This window comes from Monodelphis domestica, chromosome 5 (genome assembly GCF_027887165.1).
Source record: "Monodelphis domestica isolate mMonDom1 chromosome 5, mMonDom1.pri, whole genome shotgun sequence".
Taxonomy (NCBI): Eukaryota; Metazoa; Chordata; class Mammalia; order Didelphimorphia; family Didelphidae; genus Monodelphis; species Monodelphis domestica.
The window spans coordinates 217,607,490-217,629,785 of NC_077231.1; the positions used below are offsets into that span (position 1 = coordinate 217,607,490).

A 22,296-nucleotide genomic window follows, 5' to 3' on the forward strand; every position below is an offset into this window, starting at 1 on the left:
AAGAAACAAATCAGAGGAATGCAGTTATTTGAACTAGAATGACTCCTAGGAGAATTACATGGTTCCTTAAGACTCTCCAGCTATGTGGTTTAAGTACCATTTTTAAGACTAAAAGGATATAGCATGTCACTATATTACATAGCAGAAGAGTTTAGCTACCTGAGGGTAATATGTGAATTGCCCAATAAATGATACTCTTCTGAAATTACAAGCCTAGGCTTTGTTAGCTACTCTCTGTTGCATATATGAGGTATAGCTCTTTCCTAAGTGTCTAGATTTCCCATTGTCCACAAAGAACAGAAAATCTAGGTTGCCAAACCCTTGGAGCCAAAGTAGCACAAAAAACACCTTTGAATTATCTCTCCCTGGCAAAATCCTGATTTAAACTAGGATATGAACTGAAACCTTGTTCAAAATATTAGATGAAATCTCATGTTTATAGTTAGTGATGAGCCTTGGAGAGGTCTCTATTTTCTTTTGTAATTTTCCAGTGCATTCACAAAATCATAGATTGAGCATAGTTTATTCGTAGAATAAAGGAAAAAGGAAACTAGATCAAACATGTGTATGACCAAAGTTGTCTTTAATGACTTCCTTTTCCTTATCTTTTACCCAATTCCTAGATCTTGGGCTAAGGAGAGGGGAAAATTCCACACCCCACATGGCCACTATTTGTGTAAAAGAATGGGTAGAAATTATATGAACCACTTGTCTTAAAATCATGAACCCAAAAGGGGAAAGCAGCTTCCCTGACCTCACCAACTAAATAGGGTTCATAATATCCAACAATCTCTGCTTCAAGATCAGGAGATCTCAAAGCTGTGCTGGCTTCCTCAATCCAACCTTTTACCTCATTCCTAGTAAGTACCTCCTTGAACACATGGTAATAATGGTAACTTCCAGAATTTGGTCTACTTTTCTCAAGCTCTGGTAGCAATTTCCACACCTCTTTGTATTATCCCCAACCACCTTGTCTGACCTAAAAGTCCAAATGCCAAGGACATAAGAAAGTTCCTTTTTGTGTTATTGACTAATTTTCTCCTCACAACATAAAACTGTTTCTGCCACACCTTATCTCTATCCTAGACACAATTCCGCTAGGCTTGTTGCTGGTGATGTGTAATACAAATTCTATTCCACCTAACTTCTTTTTATGAAGATGTCTTTAACCTAAATACCTCCACAGATTTGTAAAAGGCAATGAAGAATCACTAGGCTACAGAAGGGAGTTGTTGTTTGTTGTTTTTAATAGTCTATCTTTTAGTCTTTCCCCATCTTTGTGAGTAAATCTACATTTTGGATACTTAAAGTTAAATTAAGTGATGAATAGTACCAGGATACAATTCATCTGGGTATATTTCTACAATTCAGCATAGACATACTATTTACAATACCAATGCATAAGGAACCATTTTCCTATTATTTTCTTTCTTTAAAAAAAAAAAACCCTTGGGCTCCAGCCCCATTGGTCAGCAGTTTGCAGGGAGGCGGAACCCGCATTGGGCCACCGCTGGGGCTTGCCTCCCCAGCGACGGCGGCGGCCTCTCAGCGCTTGGGGCTTGGGGCTAGGGTGAGACGGGGAGGCTCCTTCACCAAATCCTAAAGTGGATCAAAGTAGGGGCGATCGGGGCGGTGAAGGTGAAGACTTTCCAGGACTTTTAACTGATCTGAGTTTATTGTCTCCTGCCCCCACCTTTGGAGCTGCTTCTCCCTCTCTCCGAAGCCCTGCTGCTGCCACAACGCCCCCACTCCCACCCGCAGCCTGTCCACTATGGAGAAGACGGAGATGATCTAGAAGGCCAAGCTGGCCGAGCAGGTCGAGCGCAATGATGACATGGCCACTTGCATGAAGGTGGTGACCGAGCAGGGGCCCGAGCTCTCCAACGAGGAGCGCAAGCTGCTCTCGGTGGCCTACAAGAACGTAGTGGGGGTGGGGGGCGAAGGTCAGCTTGGAGGGTCATTTCCAGCATTGAGCAGAAAACCGACACCAGTGACAAGCAGATGCAGCTGGTCAAGGACTACCGGGAGAAAGTGGAGTGTGAACTAAGATCCATCTGCACCACTGTTCCGGAATTGTTGGACAAGTTTTTAATAGCCAATGCGACCAATCCAGAGAGCAAAGTCTTCTATCTGAAAATGAAGGGAGACTACTTCCGCTACCTTGCTGAAGTCGCCTGTGGTGATGACCGAAAGCAAACAATAGATAATTCCCAAGGAGCTTATCAAGAAGCATTTGACATCAGCAAGAAAGAGATGCAACCTACACATCCAATTCACCTGGGGCTAGCTCTTAACTTTTCTGTATTTTACTATGGGATCCTTAATAACCCCAGCTCACCTGCACACTGGCTAAAAGGGCTTTTGATGAGGCCATTGCAGAACTTGATACACGGAATGAAGACTCATACAAAGACAGTACTCTTATCTTGTAGTTGCTTAGAGACAACCTAACATTATGGACATCAAACAGTGCAGAAGAATGTGATGCTGCAGAAGGTGCAGAAAATTAAAATTCCTACAGGGTGTCATCTTCCTTTCTCTCAAGAAACCTTTTTACACGTCTCTATTCCTTATAGCTCCACTTGGATTCCCTATAGCAAAAGAGAACCCATCCGTGTCTATGGAAATCAATCATTTATAGTCTTTTCACTCTGCAGCTTTGGGAAAACTCCATTCCTTGATTTGTGTTTGTTCTGGCCTTCCTGGTGTGCGGTTACTGCTGTAGAAAAGTGTTAATAGCTTCATTTCATATAAACATAAGTAACTCCCAAACACTTATGTAGAGGACAAAATTGTATCTGTTATTAAAAAATCTGAACCAGTTCTGCAAGTGGCAGTGTTTTGTATTAGAGTGAAGATATGAAAATGTAGTTAAATGCAACTCAAGTGTTTTACATAGCTTCTCTCCCCCATATTCCTACCATATTTTTTAAGGTTTTCCTTTCAGCAAACAACTTCCATATGCTCTTCTTATATGTTCCTTTAAAGAGGAATCTGGAAGTATTGGCTCAAATGGAAACAGGATTAGCATTTTAGGGTTAGGGATCATGAGCTGAAATCCACCTACTGTAAAATAAGTTATGGAGTCCACAGTATGTCTGACAGCAGAAGATTTTCTTTCTCTTCAGTTGCTGCTGTTTCATTTGACAATTTCCCTCTGAATAAAAGTTCATTCACACTGCTGCCTTTGTAGTTCTGGTGTCCACTTTACTATGTAATAGGAGTAGCATGTAACTACCAGAATAAAAATGTTGCTTTTTGGCACATTAAAGTGCATGTCATTTCTTAATACACTAGAATGGGGGAAACCATTGGTAATACACAAGTCCAGGCCTAACATTTTTAGTACTTTTCCATGCAGACGTGTGCACATGTGAGAGGGTGTCACATTTGTCCAGTGATCATTACTTAGAAACTTTGGACCACTATTGTGTGTTGCTAATCATTGATTGTAGTCCCAAAAAAGCCTTGTGAAAATGTTATGTCCTATGTAACAGCAAAGTAACATAAAATAAAAGTACATTTTATAAACAAACCAAAAAAAAAAAACAACAAACCCTCACTTTCCATCTTAGAATCAATACTGTGTGTTGGTTTCAAGGCAGAAGAGAAGTAAGGGTTAGGCAATGGGGGTTAAGTCGCTTGCCCAGGGTCACACAGCTAAGAAGTGGTTGAGGCCAGGTTTGTTCCTTTTAGGGTTTTTTTTTTAAGCCACACTGTTTAGTTTCCACACTTTGTGGAACCAGCAGAGTACTATTTATCATTCACACCTTAGAGTAATAGGTACCACTTTAGCAGGTACTAGAACAAACTGAATTGCTGAAACTAAGTATTATGTAAAAAATTAACTCATTATCTTGTTTTTCCTGGTGGAGCACATGATATCAACAGGGTCATGGTGTTCTGAACCATTTCTATGGGTTTCTCTTCAGTTACCTTTCTGTCAAACTTCACCTGCCAGTATTCCCATAGTGCATTATTGTCCACTTCCCACATCCTCCCCTAACCGTGTTTGCAATTAAGAGTCTTGGGTTATATTTCCACCTTTGCCATGTACTATCTGTGTGACCTTAGGCAAAGGCAAAGCCTTATTGAGCATTAGTATCCTGGTCAATAAAAATATATAATAACAATTGCATTGCCTGCCATTTGGATTTTTTTTACATTTTATAGCTGTAAAAAATGCTTTGAAAAACTAAAACATTAAATGAAAGTACTGTCGTATTCTTATCACTATTATTTTCCATGGAGGATCCCTGAAATCAGGCATAGAATCACATAATATAAAATTTAAGAGTTAGGAGGGACCTCAGCAGCTATTAGACAAAAGAAATGCCAAGTGTAACATACCTGACAAGTGATTAACCAGTCTCTGATAACAGATATTCAAGAAAGGGTCCCACCATCTCCTGAGACAACCCATTCCTCTTGGAGAACTCTCATTGTTATTAGTTTCCCTGATAACAAGTCTACATTTCCTTTTTTACAACTTCCCATCAATTGCCTCTTTCTCTGCATCTGGGTCCAAACAGAACATTAGTTCTTTCCTCTGCCCAACAGCCTTTCAAATACTTTAAGACAAAAACGTGGTACAGCAGATAAAGTGCAGGACCTGGAGTCAGGAGAACTCATCTTCCTGAGTTCAAGTCTGGTCTCAGACACTTGCTAACTATGTGACCCTGGGCAATTTTCTTAACTCTGTTTGCTTCAGTTCCTCATTTATGAGTTGGAGAATGCATTAGAATTAAAATTCTCTGAAGATTACATATTAATTTATAATTATTTATTAGATAGTAAAAGCTGGAGTTCGAAAGACAAAGGCAAAGTGAGAGCTGGCCTACCAGGCAAATCCCCAGACCAAGATCCTTGTCATTTCCTCAAATCCTAATTTATAATCCCAGTAATGTTACTCCTTCTGGATCTCCCTGGTTGTCCAGATGATCTCAGACCAGTTCAGAGACCAGTTTTCCTGACTCCATTCTATGGGACAAGAAGCAAGTGTCTCTGAGCCCTTTGGTGTCCTCCCAATATACACATAGTTGCCCAATCAAAGGATGGATATGAGACAAACTGAAATTAATTTTCAAATATTTGCTTTCTAAAAGGAAAGAGAGGCACATGTTTATATTAAATTCACATAATAGAAATGGCAAACTACTGCAGTATGTAAACCTTAAAATTTCTTAGACTTGTGAATGTTGGAAATTTCACCATTGGAAGGTTTCATGCTTGTAGGGAATTTCCTACTGATAGTGGGAACTCTATTGGAATGTGAACCCCATTGGCATGGGAGGTTCCTCCTCCTCCCTTCTTAAGATTACTTTAGGACAGAAACCTTTTGCTGAACAATGGAAAGGGCTTTGACCTATGCTTAAGCATAGAACAGGAAGTTCTTTGAGTCATGATTGATTTTAGAATTGATACAATAGAAATACTTGGAATGATGGAATCAGGTCTTGGAACTTCCAATCTCCACCCTGCTCAGGGTAACAGGATTTAGGAAGGGCTGCAGCAAGGGATCAAGATTTAATTATTTGAGAATATGATCTTCAACAGACATGTGCAAAGCCACAGACCTCTGGGCGGTCCTGGGTTAAGCTAGAGCCTCCATTGGCACAGGGAAGACATGGACAGTGATTGGTAGATGTGAGAACTGAGGGGAGGGAACTTGGATGGTTTCCTTAAAGATAGAGGGGTCTGAGGACAGAGGGGTGGTTGGTTGGAGAGGTTTTTGGTCTGAGAGGTGGTGCTTTGAGAGTTGGCTCTGAAGGAAGCTGGAGATGGAGGCCCCTGAGACTGTTTCTCCATTTTGGTCACATGAGTGATAGGGACTGATCTCTTTTCTTTGCCTCAGCTATCTAAGGGCTAGGGCCTTTTGGCCCAGCCTAAACAGAGGGGGCATTTAAGCCCTATTCCCTTCTCTCCCCTCTCTCTCTCTCTCTCTCTCTCTCTCTCTCTCTCTCTCTCTCTCTCTCTCTCTCTCATGCCTTTCTTCCTCCTGTTTGTAATTAAACTTTATAAAAGGTTGACTGCTGACTTGAGTTTTCATTTAGGAATTACATAGCTGAATTATTTGGTGACCTTAAATTAATATATATCAGTCTTTTAAGTGATTCCTTGTCACAAGTATCTTTGCCAAGAAAATCTCAAATGAAGTCATTGAGTCAGATATGCCTAAAACAATTGAACAATTGTCTCTCCTCTGAGTCTTCTATTTTCCAGGTTAAACTTGTCTTGTTCTTTCATCTGATATTTACATGATATGGTTTGAAAGCCATTCACCATTATCTTAGGTGTCCTCATCTGTACACTCTCTACTTCATCAATATACTTTTTAAATCACACTGTGAAGAACTGAAAATAATACTCCAAATGAGCTTTGATGAGGGCACAGTACAGTGAAACTATTGTTTTGTTATTCCAGGAAGCTACTCATCCTCTCCATCATCTGTGCAAGGTGCTAGGAATACATAGAAAATTAAAAAATAATCTTCCCTTCAAGAGGTTCACAACTGAATGCTAAAAGCAATATGCAAACATCATTGTACAAAGAGATCTGCCACAGAATAAACTAGAGGCAAGATCAGAGGAGAGATACTAGTATTAAGGAAATGGGTAAGGTAAGATTTTAGCTCATACTTGAAAGACATCTAAAAAACCAAGAGGTGAAGGAGAGGAGGGAGAATATTCTAGGTTTGAGGGATAGACCAGTACAAATGTATGGAGTTGTTCAAGGAAGAACCAAAAGAACAGTGACACTTTATCATAGAGTACATGGAGGAGAGTAGGGTGTAAGAAGTCTGGCAAGGTATGAAGGGGTCGGGTAATACATGGATTTAAAAGCCAAATAGAGGGTTTTTAAAATTTTGATCCTAGAGATAGTAGACAGCTACTGGAATTAATTAATTAATTAGGATGGTGATATGATCCGGCTTGTGATTTAGGAAGATCAGTCTGATAGTTGAATGGATGATGGATTGGAATGGGAAGAAAATTAAGGCAGGGACCAAACAGCTGGCTATTGCAATAGTTTTGGCATGAGGTGATAAGTAAGTGACAGTGTCAGAGAAGAGAAGGGATTATTTAGCAGATATGTGATTGAAGTAGAAAAAGAAAGGATTTAGAATTAGATGGACTATAGGGGGTTAGAGAAAATGAGGACTCAAAGCTGATACATGAGTTTCCAATCTGGGTGAGTGGGGTGATAGAAGTGCCCTTGAAAGTAACATACAATCTTATATACTGAATCCCCAATCTATACTACTTGGCAGGTAAGCGGTACAGAGGAGAGAGCATCTGGCCTGGAATCAGGAAAATCTGAGTTCAAATGTGATCTCAGACACTTGCTAGCTGTATATCCCCGGGCAAGTAACTTAACCCAATTGGACTCAATTTCCTCATTTGTTAAATGAGCTGGAGAAGGAAATGGCAAACCACTCTAGTATCTTTGCCAAGAAAACCCCAAATGGGGTCACACAAGTTAGACAAGACTGAAATGACTCAACAACAGTCTCTACTGCAGTGCTGAACATTCTTTTGAATTTCTGCCTCATACTTCATTCTGACTGTAAGACAGACCTACCTACCTGGATTCCAAAACACCTCAAATTACACATGTCTAAAAGAAACCTCATTAACATTACCGCTAAATCTTCTCCTGCTTCTGATTTAACGATTTCTGTCTGTAGCTCCATTGTTCAACTTGTATTGCTTTTTCCTTACCTTTCCTTACCTTGGGGCTATGAGAGTATCCCTTTCCTCTAACATTTAGTCAAATATCAATTCCTGTTGTATTTACCTCCACAACTTGATTATCACTTTATAGTATAGTTTGAGATTTGGAACAACTAGACTTCCTTCTTTCATCTTTTTTTTCACTAACTCCCTTGATATTCTTTAGCCCTTTGTTCTGCCAGATGATTTTGTTGCTCTTTTTTTAGTTCTATGAAATAAATTTAGGTAATTTGATTGTCAGAGCACTGAATAGGTAAATTAATTTAGGTTATCATTTTTATTATGCTGGGTGATCCTATTGATGAGCAAATCATTTTTTTTCTAATTGTTTAGTTCTGACTTTATTTGTGTGATGAATGTTTTATAATTATGTTCATAGAGTTGCTGAGTTTGTTTTGGTAAATATACACCCAGGTATTTTATATAGCCTAGAATTATATTGAATGAAATTTCCTTTATCTCTTGCTGTTGGACTCCATTGGTAGTAAATAGAAATGCTGAAGATTTATGTAGACTTATTTTATATCCTGCAACTTTGTTGAAGTTGTTTCATTTCCAATAGATTTTTGTTGATTCTCTAGTTATACCATCATCATCTGCAAATAGTGATCATTTTGTTTCTTCATTCCCATTTTAATTCCTTTAATTTATTTTTCTGCTCTTCTTGCTAGAATTAGCATTTCTAGAATAATTAGTGTTGCTAATAAGCATTCTTGCTTTACTCCTAATATTATTGGGAAGGTTTCTAGTTTATCCCCATTACAGATAATGCTTGCTGACAGTTTTAGATAGATGTCATTTATCACTTTAAAGATTTCATTTATCATAATGTTTTCTAATGTTTTTATATGGAATGAGTATTGTTTTTTATCAAATACTTTTCCCATATCTATTGAAATAATCATATGATTTCTATTGATATTATTTATGTAGTCAATTAGACATATGCCTATTAATGTCATTTTGTTTTGTTGTTGTTCAGTTGTTTCTGACTCTTCGTTACCCCATTTGGGGTTTTCTTGGCAAAGATACTGAAGTGTTTTTCTGTTTTCTTCTTCATTTTATAGTTGAGGAAACTGAGGCAGAGTTTAGGGACTTATCCAGGGTTATATAGCTAGTATATATCTTAGGCTGGAGTTGAACTCCTGAAGATGTGTCTTCCTGACTCCACTGTTCCACCTAGCTGCTCATTGATGTCATAATCCTACTCAGAGACTTGTAATGGCTACCAATTTCATATAGAATACATGAGCTCTTAGAGGGTGTAGACTGTTTCACTGTTGGTTTTGTATAATTGAAAATCTGTTACCCTAAAAAAGAACTACATTTCGCAGGAGCCCACTGCCTTCCCGTCATTATGTACTTCCTGGAGATAGGGGATATTAGGCGGGGACATGGAAGGTCCCTCCTCTTTACTTCCAGTCCCAAGCTTGGTGGTGGTAAGGCAGGTGTTTGAACTGGCTGATCAGCAATGGGGATATGGTCTTTATTTTGTATCTTCTTTATTCCTTGATTTCTAATGATCATTAATACATCTCTTAAATATAATATTTTTATTATTGAGATTTAATTTTAACTTTTACAGTTTTGAATTCCCAGAACCTAACAAACATAATAGATGCTTAATAAATAAATACTTGATTAAATACATCCCCTACAGTAAAAAAAAATTGTCTGATATTCAAGGGTCACTATGGTATGGCTCCTGTCAGTTTTCTCTCTTATTACCCTACTTCATGAATTCTATGCTCCCAGATAAAATGGCTGCCAAAAGCTTTCCATTTTTTCCCTTTATTTCCAAATCCCATATTTATATGTGTGTTGTTCTCTAATCCTAGAATGCCCTTCTTCTCTTTCTTTGTCTACCAAATTCCAATTAACCCTTTAAATTTGGACACAATTATCCCCTCCTTCAAGATACATTCTCAGATATCCTCTGCCAGTACCCTCAGATCTAACATTCCAGTTTGTTTTGTAACTTTCTAATGTAAGCATCATGTAATATTATATATTATAGTTACCTGTATTTGAGTTTAATTTCCATACTAGACTGCATGAGAATTTCTTAACTTCTCTGTCTCAGTTACCTCTTTCCCAAAATGGGAATATTAGCACTAGTACTACTTACTCTAGAGTGTGATTGTAGGAAAAATGATTTATAAACTTCAAAATGCTATATGTGTCTCAAAAGTCCCAAAAAGGTATATCAAAAGCTTTAGTGAAGCTTTAAATTTTTAAATGCTTAAAATTTGGCTGTTTTAAATATATGATGTGGCAATAACAATAAAGATGATGCCTTATCAGTTGAAGGAAATATTCAGCCTAGAAAGGTGGTAGGATATTCACCTTAAAGAAGAGGATAATGAGGAGGGACATTATAGCTGTCTTGAAAGTATATGAGCCTGACATGGAGATGTATACAGATGTTTCGAGCTCAGTGGTTAATGGTGAGAGGTTTACAGGTGCAGCTGTAGTAACACAATCAGGGACATTATGGTATGCATCCTTACCAAAAGAAATGAATGCTCAAGGAGCAGAGATCATGGCACTGACAAAAGCATTGCAGATAGGAAAAAATAAAAGAATAAACATCTTCATAGATTCAAAATATGGATTGTCTGTAATACACACCAGAGGGGAGATATGTAAGCATAGAGGATATGTCACAAGTTGTAGAAAACAGATAGCATATACAAACATAATAATGAAACTTCTAGAGGCCATAAAATTGCCTAAGGAAGTAGCTAAAGAAGTCCACTGCAGATTTCACACATTTGGAAAAGACCCGATGTCCTTAGGAAACCATAGAGCCAACTTAACAGAAAAATATTGAGCTAGAAAGGGTCCGTGTTATGCGCTGAATTTTTCATTAATTGAAGAGGATAATCTAACTAATGCCTACAAAGAACTGGAAATTCGGATATGGAAAAAGAACTTTGGAGCCAGACAGATAGGAGGCATATGGTTTTCTGAACTAGGCAAGCCCATCTTGCCTAAAAATTTATTCTAGCATGTGTGTAATGCAATACATGCAAAAGTACACCAATGGACACAAGCAGTGATTGACACAGTGTGATGATTTTGACCAGAATATCCTCACATGCAATAAGAGTCTGTCAAAAATGCAAAATTTGTATGCAGTTAAATCAAAGAGTATATAAAAACAAAGGTTTAGGAGGTCAACCTCTAGTTTATACTCCATTTGAATGTATACAGATTTACTTTATAAATATGCCAAGAGACAAAGGGTTAGGTATTGCCTAGTTATCATAGACAGACTAACTAGATGGTCAGTAGTTTTTCCTGCACACACAAAAAAAAACAACTCAGCATTTGTGGTAAAAAAAAAACTACTAAAAATTATTCCTAGATTTGGGATCCCTAGTAAATTAGGCTTGAATCATGGGACCCATTTTGCACAATCAATACTAAATGAAGTTTATAAAACCCTAGGAATAGAAGCAAATGATCACACATCATGCCATCCACAAAGTTCAGGCCAACTGGAAAGACTGAACAGAGACATTAAGACACTTATTGGCAAATTCTGTGCAGAGACTCCCTTGAAAAGGACAGAAATTCTACCATTAATTCTGTTCCATCTTTGAACAAGACCGAGTGGAGATCTATATCTCTACATCTATCTCCATTTGAAATGTTGTAAGGATATGCAATTTGGCAGGGAAGAAATTGTAAACCATCATACATTGCTATGTTAGGAGGAAACTGTCAATTAGCAAAATATATACAGGCATTGCAAACCAGGATAAGAGAATTACCTGAAATGGATTTAAATCAACAAGCTACACCACTAGATTACAATTTACACAACATCAAACCAGGAGATAAAGTATATGTCAAAAACTTTAGCAGAAAATCAGCTACAGAACCAAAGTGGGTAGAACCATTCAAAGTGTTAGTAACAACACCAAATTTGATAAAGGTTTCAGAAAAGAATTCTTGGATACACTTAACCCTAACCCATACAAAGCTTCAGAAATCTTACACCAATACAAAAGACCTAGATAAAAGCAAAATAGTTGAAATAGAAAGTGCTGAAAATGAAAATGAAACATAAACATTAAAAATACATCACAATGAAACTTAGTTCCACATAATGTTCCATAAGAAGAGGAGAACACATCAGTCAACCTTAGACAACCAACAACATGCATAAGGAAAAGAAATTCAACCCAGAAGGAAAAAAAATAAATCATCCCAGTGGGAAAGCTAGAAGAAAAGATGCCAGAAAGAAGAAACAAAGTTTTAAAAGCAGACATGGAGAGAAAAGACATTGAAGTTTGTAAAAATTGTATATAAGAAGAGGTCAGATAGAAAACAGGAATAGTATGAAATACTGGTGTGGTGTTAGCATAAAAACACACATTAATTTCACCTATTTTGAAAACATGCAACACTACATAATTTGGAAGAAGAGATCCATCTGGGAATATGAGAAGTAGAAATCTGAAAAACATATGTAAGTATATCCATGTAACATAACACAAAAGACATAAAACACAAATTACAAACTGATTCATATTTGTTGACCTCATGTAAATAAATCAGAGTCCATATTTGAAAAAATACAAAATGTAAATATATAACAATTAATTAGTTCTATAAGGTCTTGGACAAATAGAAAGATCAACTGAAAATTCTATTTGATTAACATCAGGACTAAATAATTTCTGTTAAATTTTATATATACTTGTAAAATAGGTTTTGCAATATAGTTATAGGGTTTGTGAATATGTATAATAACTTGTATATACATTGTACAAAGGAAAATTGTGGAAAGGAAAATTGTGGAAAGGAAAATTGAAGCAAGTTTTGGACTTTCTGTCAATCAGGTAGAACAAACAGCAGTTGGAATGTTAGAGAGAAGATATTGACAAGAATGACAGTTGGGGGGGCAACTGGGAGTGGCAGTTGGTCTCCTGATGGACTTTCTTCCTGGCCCTGGGACTGGAAAGAGCCTCCCTCCCTGTCTCTGGATAGAAGTGCCTCTATTCCTGATTTTCCCAACTCTGTGCTCTACCTGGATTCCTGTGATCATGTCATTAGACAAAAGGACTTAAGGGATGCAGTTTGAACTGTAAGGCTGGTCTTTAGGGGCATCAGCTTGAAGAGACAGGCCCAACCAGCTCTGAAAGTCATGACTTTTCTTCCTCTTGCTGTCTACTGCTAAAGACTTTGAACTTAAGAAATCTAGCACAGATATAACATAGACAGGAATAAAAGAAACCCTCCACCAGCCTGTGAGGCCTGGCCTCAGCTCAAAAGCTGAGAGAGACTCAAACTCAATCTAGGGAAATCCCAATTCCCTCTTTCCTGATACCTCCCCAATCCAAACTTGTTATTAAAATTCATCTTTATTTAAATAACAGCAGTCAGATAAAAGGACTAACATTTTAGGGGAACATAAAGAGAGTTGAACCCAAAGAGAGCCATTCAACCATAAATAGTCCTTATTAGACCCCTGCTGGGTGACCTTGGTCTGAGGGGAGGCTTGTTCCTCAGGAGGGTCCTTGCTTACCTGCTCTGGGGTATCTTCAACATCAATCCATAGAGAAGACATCCCCTCAGGCTATCTATCATAAGTGGCCCATTTCTCAGGAACCCCATTTTTCAAAAACAGCCTCTTGGCAGTGGGTATCGCTCACCTTTTACCTCACTGGCGGCCATATTCCCTCTCTCTCTTCAACTCCTCCATTCCCTGTTACAAAACCTTCCATATCCCCTGTTTTTCAATCCCCAACACATTTTCCCTATAAATATTACAAAGTGTATAGAATAGCATAAGGAAATTAGATACTATTATGTAACAATTAGTTATTAGATTTAGTATGAATATAAAATAGCCTAGGTTATTACATTTGGTTAAGAATAGAATTAATCTGCATTGGCAGAATAATTATTTGAAAAAAGTTAATTGTAAGGTTTAGGCTGAAATTGTATTAATGGAAGATTATAGTTAGGATAATTTGCATAGTAGTAAGTATAACTAGAAAATGGTTGTATTAGTTAAAATCACAAGAATAGGTATTACTTTTAGCACAGTTAATGTTCTTAGGGTCATTGTATTGCAACATTGTTTTTACTTTTGGAATCATTTGTGTACACTCCAAAATTTCCCTTACCCATACCTTTCCTGGAAAATATCTTAGAGTAGGTAACATAGCATAGAATAGATTAGTGTAGAAATGTTTTTTTATTGTTATTTTGGGGGGAGTAGTTAGATATAGAATAGTCTAATAAAATGATAAGTATAAAATGTTCACAATTGTGACCTTAGTTAGGTCACACCGTGAAAAGGGATCAATTATAAGATAAACCTTGCACAGAGAGAAGCCTGGAATGTTATGCAGAGAGATTTTGATGGACAAGAGTGACAGTTGGAAGAAACAGAAAAGAACTCTGGGAAAGAACTGAAGAGGGGGGAGTTGGTTTCTGAACTCTGAGAGAGAAGTTGATTCCCTGCCTCAGGATTTGAATTACTGATTACCTGAGGAGTTTCCCAACCTTTCCTTTGAACTTTGAAGACCTAGGATTTTACCTGTCTCTCCTGGAACAAACTAACAGGGCTAGCTGAACATTTACAGAGACTGGAAGGGCTAAGCCCTGAAAGTCTGCTGAGGCAGCTTGAAACACAATTGATCTCTCTAAGGAGCAGCTGAAGAAAAACTTGAAACCATTCATTTATAGAGGATAGCAGACAGAAAGAAGAGTTTAAGAATTAAGAACATGTGGTTGGAGCTTAGCCTTTGGCTAGGCTAAAGAGACTTCATGATGCTATTTCATGAGTTTAAGGCCACCTGCTCCCACTCTCCATCCCCAACCTCTACCCTGTTCATTAAATCACTGTTAATTTATAATGAACACAGTCAGATAAGTCTTTGGAGTATATCAAAGAGATAGAGGGTGATAGGGTTCAAATAGGGAGTCAGTTCTAAGAAACTTCCATTAAGTCAAACCTGAGGTCATCCACCATTATTGACTCCAAATGACAACTAGGGATACCAGGTATTTCACTAAGCCCTGGCAAAACATCCATACTTTACCCCATAGTTGTCTCTTATCTGAATACTGGATCCTGTCTCTCCCTGTACTGAAGTTTTATCACAGGGACACTCCCTTGAGACCTGATTAAGAAGGAAGACAACCCTGCTAGGATTCAAATGTCATTCAGCCTGGCTAAAATGTCATCATCAATAAGAATTTTAATTCTCAATCTTACATTGTAGGGAGAAGGGATCAGATCCTTTTTTTCTGGTAACCAAAGGGTATTAGGAACAATAGGTAGAAGTTGCAAAGAGGAAAACTTAGGATTGCTATAAACACCACCCATTACCAGAAGGTGCTCTGTGATATGATCCAGAGGCTAAATGATAGCCCCAATGACGCATGCCTTTGACTCCACTCCTTGTGATTCTTTCTTATAATGTCAGAGTGGAGTGTTTATACAATCAGATCATGGCTCAACCCCTATCAACTTCCAGGAAAATTGCTTTTCTTTCCCACTCCTGTTTTGTGTGTTTTTTTAAGTCATTTTCAAAGGCATAATTACCTATGCTTCTTTAATCATAAGATTAGAAATGAATAAAAGCAAATAAAAAGTACATTGATTTACCCAGTCAAGAAATGTCCCCCTAAACCCATACAATCTTCTGATATCTGCATCAACCTCACTTTTTAAAAATCCTTACTTTGTATCTTAGAAGCAGTACTAAATATTGGTTCCAAGGCAGAAGAGTGGTAAGGGCTAGGCATTTGGAGTTAAGGAACGTGCCCAGAGCCACACATTTAGGAAGTGTCTGAAACCATATTTGAACCCAGGACTTCTCATCTCTATGGCCTGGCTCTCAATCCACTGAGCCACCTAATTGCCCCAATCAACCTCATACAAACAAGGCGAAAACTCAGAAGCTGAGTCCTATAACACCCTCAGCCAGTCCAATGGATTACATTCACATGGAGAGTTAGTAAAATGCTTGGGATAGGAGAGGGGAATTGAATCATTTTGTACTCATAGGAAAATCTCTTAGTAGCATTAGTATCCAGTTTTCCATGGAAAATCAGAATCTAGGATGCTTCTAATGTTTTCTCTCTCAAGAAATTGAGGAATCCTGAAATATAGTGCATCCTGGCAACCCCCTCTTTCTACTCTTCAGGTCTCAACTCTTCACTTGTACTCATTTAACTACATATACATATATACATATATAACATACTACAGTCATATTTTATGTATGTATTAAGTATATATATAAATATATATGGACTTGTAAGTTTTATACTTTAGAGTACACTAAATATTTTCTCCATGCATACAGACTGCCTGTTGCCTGCTTTCATCTTACCAGTAACATCAGAGAGAGACAATCACCAGCCTCCCCAATACTATTCTCCCTCCTCATGTTCACAAATTCACTACATGGAAAGAAGTCTATATTCATCTCTCCTAAATCTCTAGACCCTACGTCACCATTCTATCCATTGGCAGAGTAAGGGGAGGAACGTAGCTCTACACCAACTACACAAAGTACTATTTATTAGACAATCATATCTTTTCTTTTTATTTCATATATTTCACTTTTATTGCCCAAGTGTATTTTGAGTAATACTTTTTATATCCCTTGCAGGACTTGAACTAGTGACTCAAACATGATAAAATCCTAATAAATATTTCTTGACCAACTGGTATGAAAGAGCTATTGAAGATGAGACCCACATGTTCTTACTGTGATGCCAGTTGTGAATAGGAGTTCTATGTTACCTGGATATTCATGGATTCCCCATTCACTAGATATATCCTTGACTCTCTTTCTTGGGCAATTTTAAACTCCTATTTGAAATGATTCAATTAATGGCAAGATATTTCCTTTCTTTATCTACTCAACCTTTGAGATGTACAATTTTACTTTTTTTTTTCACTCTGGACTAAAGTTTCCATATCACCTTTCTCTAATCGGGTCCAGGTTTAGTAAGAGATTCCACCACAGAATCATAAAATCTGAAAATCAGAAGGAACCTCAGAGGTCAGCTAGTCCAGTCTCTATCTGAAGTATAAATCTCCATGCAAATTTTCCAAGAACCATGATCAACTTTCAGTTGACCATGTCAGCAATAATGGCTTTGGGTTTTATTTCTACTCTTTCTTGCTCCCTCGTGTGGACACAAAAGGAAGTCACATTCCACAGACATAGATGGAGGAAGGTTTCCCCCTGCTGCATACACATGTGAATGATGCCAGTCCCAAGCTTGCTCAATACTCACCCCCTCTACCACCGCCTTTGGATATTCCTAGTAGGAAGTCAGTCAGTATGAGTTAATCATAGAATTTAATATTCAAGAATTGAACAGGATGACAAACCTCATCTTATTCATCCCTTCCCAAAACAATAAATTCCCCCAGTAACAAATGGTAATGCAATAAATTTCATCCTGAATTGAAAGAGATAACAACACCAAGTAATGACAGTGTGTACTTTCCCAAGACAAGGTCTATTGGTCATTTGTGCTATCAGTCCCTACAGTAGATATTTTCCTTTAAGTGAACAAATGGTAACTTAATGATAACCTTTTCTTAGTGATCGAAAGACGATTAGTTTGGTTATTTAACTTAAAAAGGGCACAAGATTAGAAAACTTCTTAAGAATCCACATGATGGGGGGCGGAGTCAAGATGGCAGCTTAGCAAGCAGCAAAAGTTCAGACCTTGTGGAAGACCCTTACCGATACAGACTGAATGCTCCTAGGGCTCCGAAATTCAATCTGAACAACAGGACAGAAGCGGGAAACCCTCCTTCTGGACTCAAATCAAAAGGTAAGCCCCCCAAAAGCCAGAATCTGAGAATACTCAGGGCTAAGGGGAAGGAAGAGGGTAGGTCCCAGGACCCCTACCCCACAACCCAGAATGCTGAGACCCCAGCAGCAGCGGGAACCTCTGAGTGGGCAAAGATGCTGGTTTGCAGGGTCTACCTTGTGGGCAACGAGGCACCGGGCTCGGAGCATCCAGCTTGGACAGCGGGGAAGAAGCCAGGGAGAGACTGGGCCTTGGCTGGGTCCCTCCATGGGGCACCAGGCTCACCTTTGCCTCGGGGCACAACCAGATCAATCCAGTTGAACCTAATTCAATCAGAACTCCTCAGAGTTTAGGGAGGGGGCAAAGGCACTTGCGGAGAGCAGAGAAGCAGCTGGAGAGAACTGGAGAGAGCCTGGGCGGCCCAGCCTTCCAGGAGTCTTCAGAGCCTCAGAGCTTCATACCACATACAGCCCAACCCACTTGAACTCAATCCAATCAAAAGCCTCCAGAGGACAGGGAAGCTAACATTCCTCCCCTAGAGACTGTACCAAGAGATCTGACAAAGCTCCAAGAGGGGAGACTGACAGCCCCAAAACCAAAACAAAATGAGAGGAGCAAGAGCACAGCCAAATACAGGGAGCCAAGAAGGGGTAAACTCGAGCAAACAACAGAAAAAGAAGAAAGAAATTACAATAGACAGCTTCTGCACAGGTAATGAGCAAAGAGCGAATGAAACAGAGGGGGAGGGATCAGCAAAGGAAAAATCAGAAATCCCAGCGAATTGGATACAGGCTTTGGAAGAACTCAAAATGCAATTCAAAACACAATTAAGGCAGACAATTGGGAAAAGATCTTAAAAACTAAGATAAGCCATATAGAAACAGAAAATAGTGTTTTGAAAGCCAAAATCAACCAGCTGGAAAATGAGGCAAAGGAGATGAAAGATGAGGCAAAGCAGATAAAAGATGAGGTGAAGAAGATGAAAGATGACCTCCAAAGAAAATCCGACCAAAAGGAAAAGGACGACCAAAAAACTAAGGATGAAATTCAGTCTTTAAGAACCAGAATACAACAATTAGAATCGAGCAACCTCACAAGGCAGCAGGACTCTATAAAACAAAACCAAAAGAATGAAAAAATTGAGGAAAATATGAAGCATCTCATTCACAAAACAGAGGAATTAGAAAATCGTTCAAGGAGAGACAATTTAAGAATTATTGGCCTACCAGAAGACCATGACAAAAGAAAAAGCCTGGACATTATATTACAGGAAATTATTAAAGAAAACTGCCCCAAAATCCTTGAACAAGAGGGAAAAGTGGAGATTGATAGAATCCACAGATCACCTCCTGTACTTAATCCCCAATTGACAACACCCAGGAATGTTATAGCCAAATTCAAGAACTATCAGACCAAAGAAAAGATATTACAAGCTGCCAAGAAGAAGTCATTCAGATACAAAGGAACCACAGTGAGGATAACTCAGGATCTGGCTGCATCCACACTGAAAAAAATAAACGCATGGAATACGATATTCCAGAAAGCAAGGGAACTAGGTCTACAACCAAGAATCTACTACCCAGCAAAACTGACTATATTCTTATAGGGGAAAGTATGGTCATTCAACAAAATAGAAGAATTTCAAGAATTCGTAAAGAAAAGACCAGACCTGAACAGAAAATTTGATGTCCAAGCACAGAACTCAAGAGAATCATCAAAAGGTAATTGAAAAAGAGGGGAAAAAAGAAAAACAAAAAAAATTTTTTTAAGAGACTCAATAAGTTAAAATGATATGTATCCCTATAAGAAAAGAGGTCATTGGTAACTCTTAAAAACTGTTGTTATTACCTGGACAGCAAAAAGAAGTATACTTAGAGGAAACAGCAACAAACTGTATAGGATAAAAGGACAAGACATAAATAGGTATATAGATAAATGCATGCAAAAATATATACTCATAAGTATGCATATATATATATAAAACTAGAGCTTATAATAGGTTAATATTAAAAGAAATGGGAAAAGAAACAAATGGGGGTAAATTTATATGTCATAAAGAAGCTCATGGTGGGAGGGGGAGAACATCAATACACTGGAAGGGTAAAGAGGTCAGAGACAGGAAATACTCAACTTTTACGTGATTTGAAAGTGACTCAAAGAGGGAAAAACAATCCAATCCATTGGGGGAAGAGAATAGATTTGTACCCTATAGGGGAGTAGAAGGGTAACAAATGGTCTGGTGGGGAAGGAAGCAGTACAAGAGAGGGAGGGAGCAGGGGGGGTTAATTTTAGAAAGACTACAGGGAAAATAAGGGGGGGATAAATAGGGAGGGGGGTAGAAAGAGAAGTAAAATAAGGGTGGGAACAAGGGGGACTATTCAAAAGCAAACATTGGTGTAAAAGGAAATAGAGAAAGAAGAAAAGGGAGGTAAAGGAGCAGAAATCAAAATGCTGGGAAATACACAGCTAGTAATCATAACTCTGAATGTGAATGGAATGAATTCACCCATAAAACGTAAGTGAATAGCAGAGTGGATTAGAGTCCAAAACCCTACCATATGCTGTCTACAAGAAACACATATGAGAAAGGTAGACACACATAGGATGAAAGTAAGAGGGTGGAGCCAAATCTATTGGGCATCAACTGACAAAAAGAAGGCAGGAATCGCAATCATGATATCTGACAAAGCCAAAGTAAAAATAAATCTAATTAAAAGAGATAGGGAAGGTAATTACATCCTGATAAAAGGCAGTATAGACAGTGAGAAAATATCTGTACTCAACATGTATGCACCAAATGGCATACCATCCAAATTTCTAAAGGAGAAACTAGAGGAACTCAAGGACAAAATAGATAGAAAAACTATACTAACAGGAGATCTGAAGCTTCCTCTATCCGAACTAGATAAATCAAACCAAAAAATAAATGAGAAAGAAGTAAGAGAAGTGAATGAAATCTTAGAAAAATTAGAGTTAGTAGACATGTGGAGAAAAATAAATAGGGACAAAAAGGAATATACCTTCTTTTCTGCAGCACATGGTACATTCACAAAAATTGACCATGTATTAGGGCATAAAAACATTGCAAACAAGTGCAAAAGAGCAGAAATAATAAATGCAACTTTCTCAGATCACAATGCAATGAAAATAATAATTAGTAAGGGAACATGGAAAGGTAAATAAAAAATTAATTGGAAATTAAACAATACGATTCTCCAAAGCCAGTTAGTTAAAGAACAAATTATAGAAACAATTAATAACTTCATTGAAGAAAATGACAATAATGAGACATCCTTTCAAAACCTATGGGATGTAGTCAAAGCAGTACTCAGGGGGAAATTTATATCCTTGAGTTCATATATTAACAAAGTAAGAAGGGCAGAGATCAATGAATTGGGCATGCAAATTAAAAAATTAGAAAGTGAACAAATTAAAAATCCTCAGATGAAGACTAAATTAGAGATCCTAAAACTCAAAGGAGAAATTAATAAAATTGAAAGTCAAAGAACTATTGATTTAATAAATAAGACTAGAAGCTGGTACTTTGAAAAAACAAATAAAATAGACAAAGTACTAGTCAGTCTAATTAAAAAAAAAGGAAAGAAATAAACCAAATTGACAGTATCCAAGATGAAAAAGGAGACCTCACCTCTAATGAAGAGGAAATTAAGGCAATCATTAAAAACTACTATGCCCAATTATATGGCAACAAATATGGCAATCTAGGTGATATGGATGAATACTTACAAAAATACAAATTGCCTAGACTAAAAGAGGAAGAAATAACTTACCTTAACAACCCCATTTCAGAAAAGGAAATTGAACGAGCCATCAAAGAACTCCCTAAGAAAAAATCCCCAGGTCCAGATGGATTCACAAATGAATTCTATCAAACATTCAAAGAACAACTAATCCCAATATTAAATAAACTATTTGACAGAATAGGCCAAGAAGAGTTCTACCAAATTCTTTTTACGACACAAACATGGTACTGATCCCAAAGCCAGGCAGGTCAAAAACAGAGAAAGAAAACTATAGACCAATCTCCCTAATGAATATAGACACAAAAATCTTCAATAGCATACTAGCAAAAAGACTCCAGCAAGTCCTCACAAGGGTCATCCACTATGACCAGGCAGGATTCATACCAGGAATGCAAGGATGTTTCAATATTAGGAAAACCATCCACATAATTGACCATATTAACAAGCAAACTGACAAAAATCACATGATTATCTCAATAGATGAAGAAAAAGCCTTTGATAAAATACAACACCCATTCCTATTGAAAACACTAGAAAGTATAGGAATAGAAGGGCCTTTCCTAAAAATAATAAACAGTATATATCTAAAACCATCAGCAAACATCATCTGCAATGGGGATAAACTAGAAGCCTTTCCAATAAGATCTGGAGTAAAACAAGGATGCCCATTATCACCTCTATTATTTAACATTGTACTAGAAACACTAGCAGTAGCAATTAGAGAAGAAAAACAAATTGAAGGTATTAAAATTGGCAATGAGGAGACCAAGCTATCACTCTTTGCAGATGATATGATGGCTTACTTAAGGAATCCTAGAGAATCAACCAAAAAGTTACTCGAAATAATCAACAACTTTAGCAAAGTTGCAGGATACAAAATAAACCCTCATAAGTCCTCAGCATTTCTATATATTTCCAACACATCTCAGCAGCAAGAAGTAGAGAGAGAAATTCCACTTAAAATCACCCTAGACAATATAAAATACTTAGG

At 37.7% G+C, this 22,296-nt stretch overlaps 2 protein-coding genes and 1 pseudogene across 2 annotated transcripts in view; all 3 read left to right on the forward strand.

The window, feature by feature from the left end:
- LOC100617727 (T cell receptor beta constant 2) overlaps positions 1 to 22,296 on the forward strand; it is a gene marked incomplete in the record, with an annotated part of 296,241 nt that overhangs the window by 228,458 nt on the left and 45,487 nt on the right.
- Positions 1 to 22,296, forward strand: part of TRB (T cell receptor beta constant 2) — a 199,207-nt gene that overhangs the window by 157,006 nt on the left and 19,905 nt on the right. The window lies entirely within an intron of this gene.
- LOC100010731 (14-3-3 protein theta-like) lies at positions 1,757 to 2,711 on the forward strand (annotated as a pseudogene).